Source organism: Lolium rigidum, chromosome 1 (assembly GCF_022539505.1).
Source record: "Lolium rigidum isolate FL_2022 chromosome 1, APGP_CSIRO_Lrig_0.1, whole genome shotgun sequence".
In the NCBI taxonomy this organism is placed as follows: Eukaryota; Viridiplantae; Streptophyta; class Magnoliopsida; order Poales; family Poaceae; genus Lolium; species Lolium rigidum.
Window position 1 is genome coordinate 338,568,015 of NC_061508.1, and position 9,249 is coordinate 338,577,263.

Genomic DNA, 9,249 nt, shown 5'->3' on the forward strand with positions numbered 1-9,249 from the left:
GATGGATGGTACCAGCGCTTTGACAAAGGAGAGACGACCACGGTTGCAAGGTCGGGACGATATGTATGTGCCGCAAATCACGAAGTGCAGACGCTAGGATGTTCAGGGAATATGGGAATTAATGGACGAATCATTGACATCCAGGTCGTAATATATCTGCCTTGATACACAAGCATATACAAACCAAATATAGTCATGACTTGAGCTACAATTATTCTAAAATGATTTTCATTTTTTTCGATAAAGGGAATATATTATAATATTAAAAGATACCAAATACGTCTCTGCAACAACGCAACACCTTAATAACAGTACAGATGCATACAACAACAAAAAAAACGAAAACTAAAAGTCCTGCTACATCCCAGACCTAGCAACTACAATACATCCACCATCAAGACAACACCTGGAATACAGACTCTCTAAAAGCGACACCCTTCACGAAGGGAACGGTGCATCAGTGCCGTCGTCGCCCAATCAAAGATCTTAGGTTTTCACCATGAAGATAGTTCCCACTCTCAAAACAATGCCTCAACAAGGTCATTGCCATGCACAACCAGTTAAGGCCAGACCTGGGGTTTTCACCCTGAAAGGTAGAACTCTGAACTTCACATGTGTTGCCGCTCCCACTTTCATACCACTGCCGCGGATTCCGGAACGCCAAGCAAGTCCCTCAACATCGAGGAGACTTGAACCTCCCTTAGAGCATCTCTAGCAGAGCCCGTAAAAGGTCCAAAACCGAAAAATAACCGTCAGTTTACGGATTCGGCCGAAAAATGGTGCCGACCAGTGACCGTAAACGAGGCAAAACTGAAAATATTTTTTCGAGCTGCGTTCGGTTCTCTCCGTCGGCCTGTATTTGTAGGGGCCGGTGGAACCGAACGCAGCCGGAACACAATCCCTACTTTGCGCGCGAGGGAACTTTCAGCCTCCTCCCAACCGCCGACGATGCCGATCCGTGCGCCCTCACCTCTTCTCGCGCCGCCACCCTCCGATTTCTCCCTGATGAGTCTCGAATCGACCCCGCCGGCCACCGTTGCTACCTCGCAGGCGCCGCCACCATCTCCAGTGGTCGTCGGAGCTTCCGCCGCTCCACCAACCACCCCGGCGACCCCTGCCACCCCTGTGACCCCCGCGGAGGTAGCAACGACGGTCTCGTCGACGAGCGGGGTGAAGCGATGGCACGCGGAAACGCATGTGGTCCTGCAATCTAGTGCTGCGAAGGCCACAGGTGATGTCTCGGCAGTGGCAACAAAGCCGAAGGCAGCCCGTGCGAGATCGAAGAATTCGGCCCCGAAAAGGACGAAAGTGAAGGCGTCGACGAGCCGTGGCGCCCCGCCTCCGTTGCCCTCCCCGCCAACGCCGCCGCTGCCACCACCGGAAACCACCGCGAACGTCGCCCATGACATGCTCGACGAGGGGTCAACAAGGTACACATCAACTCTTCCTCCCTTTTTTTGATTGCTAGTAGATACTGAGGCCTCGTCCGATTGGGAACGAGAACGCCTCGTACATGGAGATGTTGGAGGAGGTGAACATTAACCCACTCCCTTCGTTGGGCACTGGGATGGGCGGAGATGAGAACGACGGCGGAGACGAAGTGGAAGAAGGGGAAGAGCTTCACCATGCGTCATTGCTTTGATGTGCTTCAGCACCTCCCCAAGTGGAAATTGAGGGATGAAGAAGTAGCACCGAATAAAGATGCAATGGTTGCGCTCGACGACATCGAGGATGAGAAGGAGGGCCGGAACGCTAACCAGCCGGAGGGGAACAAGAAGGCGAAGGAAAGGCTCAGGCTCGAGGGGGAGGCTGCATTGTTGAGGGACAAGTTTGATCAAATTATGAAGTCTAAGGAGTTGATAGCATCCAAGACTTTGGAGACCAAGCTTGTCATCATCGAGACGAAGAAGGAGGTGAGCCTTGCAAATCTTGAAGCCAGCCGAGAGGAAGCAAGGAACAAGGCCAAGTTGGAGGAGATGAGGATCAATGTGAAGAAGGCCAAAGCAATGAAGCAACTTTTGGCCGAAGAGAGGGAGATCATGATGATGAACACCAAGGACATGAATGAGCAACAAACTGGAGTGGTGGAAGGAGGCCTCGACGGAGATCACGACAAGACAAAGACTAGCTCGTCAAGAGGCAACTGGTGGTGGTGATGTGACTCCAGGAGGTGGTGGCGATGGTGTTGACGGTGGGCCAACCTCGGTTTGATGCCAGCGGTGAGAGGAGATGGGGAACTATGAACTGTTTGCTTTGATTGTGTCATTTGGTGTCTGCAGTATGAACTATGCATGAATTGTTTGCATTTTTTTGTGTCGTTTGTTCGATCATATGCAAAAAAAATCATAAACCCTGTTTTTATGGGTTCGGAAGCTGCTGGCGTAGAACAGAGCCCGTGAACCAAAACTGTAAAAACAGAGCCCGTATTCTATTTTACAGTTTTGGTTTACGGGGTCTATTCTGCGCCAGCCATTTTAGGACCCAAATACGTGAGTTCGGTGAAATGAACTCCACTTTTCAGTTCGCGTTTTTACGGGCTATGCTAGAGATGCTCTTAGCTAGTCCTTCAATCCGACCTTCATGATATTCCTTCTTTTGACTTCACCATGGACCAAAAAGTCAATTGGTGTCAACACAGAATAGAGCTTTACGCCGCTCCCTCCAGAACCAAACGGCCGGAATAAAAACATGGTTGCGTGCGACTGAACACCACCCGATCCAGCAAACTCCAGGCAAAAGATGCACTGTTCCATTCGCCGGTGGCACCTTTCGGAAGTCATCACTCCAGCCAGATCAAGGCAGATGATACGTCTCAAACATATCTATAATTTTTGATGCTCCATGCTTGTTTTATACCAATTCATATATGTTTTGCTTACACTTCATTGCACTTTTACATGATTTCCGACACTAACCTATTAATAAGATGCCACAGTGCCAGTTCCCTGTTTTTTGCTGTTTTTGTATTTCGGAAAAGTTGTACAGAAAATATTCTCGGAATTGGACGAAACAAAAGCCTAAGTCAATATTTTACCGAAACGAAGACAGAGTCCATAGGGGAGACGAAGATGGGCCACAGGGGGCCAAACCACCCCTTGGCGCAACCAGGTCTGGGCCCGCGCCAAAGCATGGTGTGGCCCACCCAAGTGGCCACCGACATCGCCCCTCCGCCTATTTATTCACAACCTCGGGAAAACCCTGGACACCCGAGCCTCCATCCACAAAAAGTTCCATCGTGGCCACCATCGCAGAACCCATCTCGGGGGGTTCTGAAGCTCTTCCCGGCACCCTGCCAGAGGAGGAAATCATCGCCGGAACCATCTACATCGCCATGCCCGCCTCCGAAGTGATGTGTGAGTAGTTCATCCCTGGACTATGGGTTCATAGCAGTAGCAAGATGGTTGTCTTCTCCAATTTGTGCTTCATGTATAGATCTTGTGAGCTGCCCTACATGGTCAAGATCGTCCTTATGTAATCCTATATGTTGTGTTTGTAGGGATCCGATGAATATTGTGTACTATGTTGAGATCGATTATATATTCATGTCATGTTATTTGTGATCTTGCATGCTCTCCGTTGCTAGTAGAAACTCATGCCAACTAGATACTTGTGACTCCAAGAGGGAGTATTTATGCTCGATAATGGGTTCATGCCTCTAGTTTTCTGGAAGAGTGATAATAACTTCTAAGATTGTAGATGTGCTGTTGCTACTAGGGACAAAACAACAATGTTTTATCCGAGGATAATTCTATTGTTTAGATTACACACAATAATTAATGCAATTATCGGTTGCTTGCAACTTAATAGTAAAAGGGGTGCTGACGCTAACCGGAAGGTGGATTTTTAGTCATAGACGCAGTTGGATTACGGTCTATGTATCATGTTGTAATGCCTAATCAAATCTCATAGTAATCATCTTGTCATGTATGAACAATAGTCTATCAATTGCCCAACTGTAGTTTGTTCACCCAACATGCTATTTATCTTTATGGAGAGACACCTCTACTGAACTATGGACCCCGGTCCTTTGTCTTTTACAGTGATAAATTCAACACTGCAATCCTGCTCTGTTTATTTACTGCAAACATCTCTTTCCACTCAATACGTATAATCCTTTGTGTTCAGCAAACAGGTGAGATTGACATCCTCACTGGAAGTTGGGGCAAAGTACTTTGGTTGTGTTGTGTACAGGTTCTACGTTGTTGCTGACACCGGTAGTGCGCCCTGCCACTAGTCAGTCAGCAACACCTTCAGAAGTCACGCCTTTCTCTTACTGGTCGACAAACCTTGGTTTCTTAATGAGGGAAAACTTGTCGATGTGCTCTGATGTCTACACACGCTTCTATTCCTGTAGACAGTGTTGGGCCTCCAAGAGCAGAGGTTTGTAGAACAGCAGCAAGTTTCCCTTAAGTGAATCACCTAAGGTTTATCGAACTCAGGGAGGTAGAGGACAAAGATATCCCTCTCAAGCAACCCCGCAATTACGATACAAGAAGTCTCTTGTGTCCCCAACACACCTAATACACTTGTCAGATGTATAGGTGCACTAGTTCGGCGAAGAGATAGTGAAATGCAAGTGATATGGATGAATATGAGTGGTAATAGCAATCTGAAATAAAGATGGCAGCAAGTAAACATGCAGTGGAACAGTAAATAAATGGTGTTTCGATGCTTGGAAACAAGGCCTAGGGATCATACTTTCACTAGTGGACACTCTCAACATTGATCACATAACTGAATAAACAAATACTACTTTCTCTACACTCTCTTGTTGGATGACAAACACCATTCATTGTGTAGGGCTACAAGAGCCCCCTCAAGCCGGAGTTAACAAGCTCCACAACATTCGGTGTTCATATTTAAGTAACCTTAGAGTGCATAATAGACCATTGCAATTATACCGAGTACTAACATATCATGCACACTGTCACCGTCAGGCTATGAAAGGGGGAATAGATCGCATCAATACTATCATAGTAATAGTTAACTCCATAATCTACAAGCAATTACAATCATAACCTATGCCAAGTACTACATGATGCACACACTGTCAACATCACATCATGGAGGAGGAATAGAGTACTTTAATAACATCACTAGAGTAGCACATAGATGATATTCAACTAGATCACAAAGCTCATGATCACATAAAGATCACATGGGAGAGAGAGATGAACCACATAGCTACGGTACAACCCTTATCCTCTGGGGAGAACTACTCCCTCCTCATCATAGGAGACAGCAGCGATGATGAAGATGGCGGTGGTGTCGATGGAGATGACTCCGGGGGCAATTCCCCGTCCCGGCGGCGTGCCGGAACAGAGACTTCTGTCCCCCGAATCTTGGCTTCGCGATGGCGGCGGCTCTGGAACTTTTCTCGTACCGTGGCTTATCGGTGTCGAAGTTTTAGGTCACGAAGGCTTAAATAGGCGAAGAGGCGAGTCGGAAGGGCCCTGGGGAGCCCAGACCATAGGGGGGCGCGCCCCCCTGGCCGCGCCGCCTTGTGGGGTGGGGCCCCCTGGCCCCCCTCTGGCCCCTCTTCGGTACTCTGGAAGCTTCCGGGAAAAATAAGATACTGGGCGTTGATTTCGTCCAATTCCGAGAATATTTCCTTTGTAGGATTTCTGAAACCAAAAACAGCAGAAAACAGGAACTGGCACTTCGGCATCTTGTTAATAGGTTAGTTTCGGAAAATGCATATAAATGATGTAAAGTGTGTATAAAACATATGTGTATCATCATAAAAGTAGCATGGAACATAAGAAATTATAGATACGTTGGAGACGTATCAGCATCCCCAAGCTTAGTTCCTACTCGCCCTAGAGTAGCACTACAAGAAAAGTTGCCATGGCCGACGAAGTTGAAGTCGCGCCGTGGTTGCTGGTGTACCATGGCCGACGATTTTTGGTCCCTCCGTGGTGAATGTCAAAACTTTTTTTTCTCGTTTTGAGGCCACCTAGCCCGACGAAAGCGGCCAAAACGTCGCGTATGGTGGCCCCGGACGTGGTGCATCTCGAAATCTCGGGTTCGCCGGCCGAGTCAACGCAAATCCGCACCGCCGAGGGATGTAGGGCCCAGATGGCAGCCTCTCTGGCATTGTTTTTTTTCTCGATCGCGCCATCTCGTTCAACGTTCTCCGATCGAGCCGTTTACGATGCAGGATCATGGGTCCCGCATGTCATCCTCTATGAACCAAAATTCTTTCTATTCTTGGATTTTTTTCGACCCCCTGATTTCTGGCTACTTCCTTTTTCTTTTGATCCCTTGCCGCCTTGGAAACGTTGAGACCGCTGCTGCTAAATGGGACCCGCATGTCATCCTCTATGTGCAATCAACTTTCTTTTCTTGGAGTTTTTTTGGCACCTCAAATTTGGTCACTTGCCTTTTTCTTTCGATCCCCGCCGCCTCTCAAACGGTGATACCGCTCGCTGCTAACCGGGACCCGCATGTCATCCTCTATGCACTATAAAACTTTCTTTTCTTGAATTATTTTTGGCACCTCATATTTGGTCACTTACCTTTTTCTTTCGATCCCCTGCCGCCTCTCAAACGGTGATACCGCTGCCGCTAAATGGGACCCGCATGTCATCCTCTATGTACTATAAAACTTTCTTTTCTTGGAGTTTTTTTTGGCACCTCAAATTTGGTCACTTGCCTTTTTCTTTCGATCCCCGCCGCCTCTCAAACGGTGATACCGCTGCTGCTAATCGGGACCCGCATGTCATCCTCTATGTACTATAAAACTTTCTTTTCTTGAATTATTTTTGGCACCTCATATTTGGTCACTTACCTTTTTCTTTCGATCCCCTGCCGCCTCTCAAACGGTGATACCGCTGCTGTTAAATGGGACCCGCATGTCATCCTCTATGTACTATAAAACTTTCTTTTCTTGGAGTTTTTTTTGGCACCTCAAATTTGGTCACTTGCCTTTTTCTTTCGATCCCCGCCGCCTCTCAAACGGTGATACCGCTGCTGCTAACCGGGACCCGCATGTCATCCTCTATGTACTATAAAACTTTCTTTTCTTGAATTATTTTTGGCACCTCATATTTGGTCACTTACCTTTTTTTTTGATCCCCGCCGCCTCTCAAACGGTGATACCGCTGCTCGCTAACTGGGACCCGCATGTCATCCTCTATGTACTATAAAACTTTCTTTTCTTGAATTATTTTTGGCTCCTCATATTTTTTTCACTTGCCTTTTTCTTTCGATCCCCGCCGCCTCTCAAACGGTGATACCGCTGCGCTAACTCGGGACCCGCATGTCATCCTCTATGTACTATAAAACTTTCTTTTCTTGAATTATTTTTGGCACCTCATATTTGGTCACTTACCTTTTTCTTTCGATCCCCTGCCGCCTCTCAAACGGTGATACCGCTGCTGCTAAATGGGACCCGCATGTCATCCTCTATGTACTATAAAACTTTATTTTCTTGAATTATTTTTGGCTCCTGATATTTTTGCACTTGCCTTTTTTCTTTCGATCTCATGCCACGTTTGAAACGTTGAGGAACCTGCAGGCTCATGGGACCCGCATGTCATCCTCTATGTACTATAAAAGTTCATTTTCTTGGTTTTTTTTCACCCTCCGATTTTTGGCAATTTTTTTTTCTTTTGACCCCCTGCCGCCTCTCAAACAGTGATACCGCTGCCGCTAAATGGGACCCGCATGTCATCCTCTATGTACTATAAAACTTTCTTTTCTTGAATTATTTTTGGCTCCTCATATTTGGTCACTTGCCTTTTTCTTTCGATCTCATGCCACGTTTGAAACGTTGAGGAACCTGCTGGCTCATGGGACCCGCATGTCATCCTCTATGTGCTATAAATGTTTATTTTCTTTATTTTTTTTTCACCCTCTGATTTTTGGCTATTTCCTTTTTCTTTTGATCCCCTGCCCCCTTGGAAACGTTGGGTAAGCTGCTGACTCATGGGACCCGCATGTCATCCTCTATGTACAATCAACTTTCTTTTTCTTTTGATCTCAAGCCGCATTTGAAACGTTGAGACCGCTCGCCGCTAAATGGGACCCGCATGTCATCCTCTACGTACAATAAAGTTTCTTTTCTTGGATTATCTTTGGCTCCTGATATTATGTCACTTGCCTTTTTCTTTCGATCTCATGCCTCCTTTGAAACGTTGAGTAAGCTCGCCGGCTCATTGGTCCCGCATGTCATCCTCTACGAACAATAAAAGTTTCCTTTCTTGGAGTTATTTTGTACCCCTAATTTCTGGCTATTTGCCTTTTTCTTTTGATCTCCTCGCCCCCTCCGAAACGATGAGGACGCTCGTTGGCGTGTCGGTCCCACATGTCATCCTCTATGAACAATAAAAGTTTCCTTTGATGGATTTATTTTGAACCCCTAATTAATTTCTCGGATATTTCCCCCGCCGCCTTGGAATCGTTGAGGATGCTGCTGCCTCATGGGTCCCGCATGTCATCCTCTAGAACGGTAAATGTTTATTTTCTTGGATTTTGTTGACCAAACGATTTTTAGCTTATTTTTTCTTTCGATCACCTGCAGCCTTTAAAACGTTGAGGACGCCGCTGGCTCACGGGTCCCACATGTCAACCTCTATGAACAATAAACGCTGAGGATGCTGCTGCCTCATGGGTCCCGCATGTCATCCTCTCGTAACGAAAATGTTTCTTTTCTTGGATTTTTTACCAACAGATTTTTGGTTTATTTTTTCTTTCCATCCCCCGCCGCCTTTAAAACGTTGACGACGTCGTTGGCTCATGGGTCCCCGATGTCAGCCTCCCCGTACAAGAAACATATGATATCTTGATTATTTTGCAGACAATAAACAATGTATTGCGCTCTGAGCTATTTCAAACGGATAATTAAATCTTTATTTTTACATAAACAAACTTATATGTTGAATCTCCTTGTTTTTTTGTCTTTGCGAAGCATAGGACTTTCCTGTTTTTTTAGAAAATTCGGAACTTTCCTGTTTTGGAGTGGGCTGAAATTGTACGAGTCAAAAGGCCAAGCAGGATAGTTCGAAGGCCCATATGTCCAGATGCAGCCCAATTGAAATCTTTCTTCTTGGATTTTTTTCACCCCCTGATTTCTGGCTACTTCATTTTTCTTTTGGTTCTGTGCCGCCTCTCAAACGGTGAGACCGCTGCTGCAAAATGGGACCCGCATGTCATCCTCTATGTACAGTAAAATTTCTTTTCTTAGATTATATTTGGCTCCTGATATTTGGTCACTTGCCTTTTTCTTTCGATCTCATGCCACGTTTG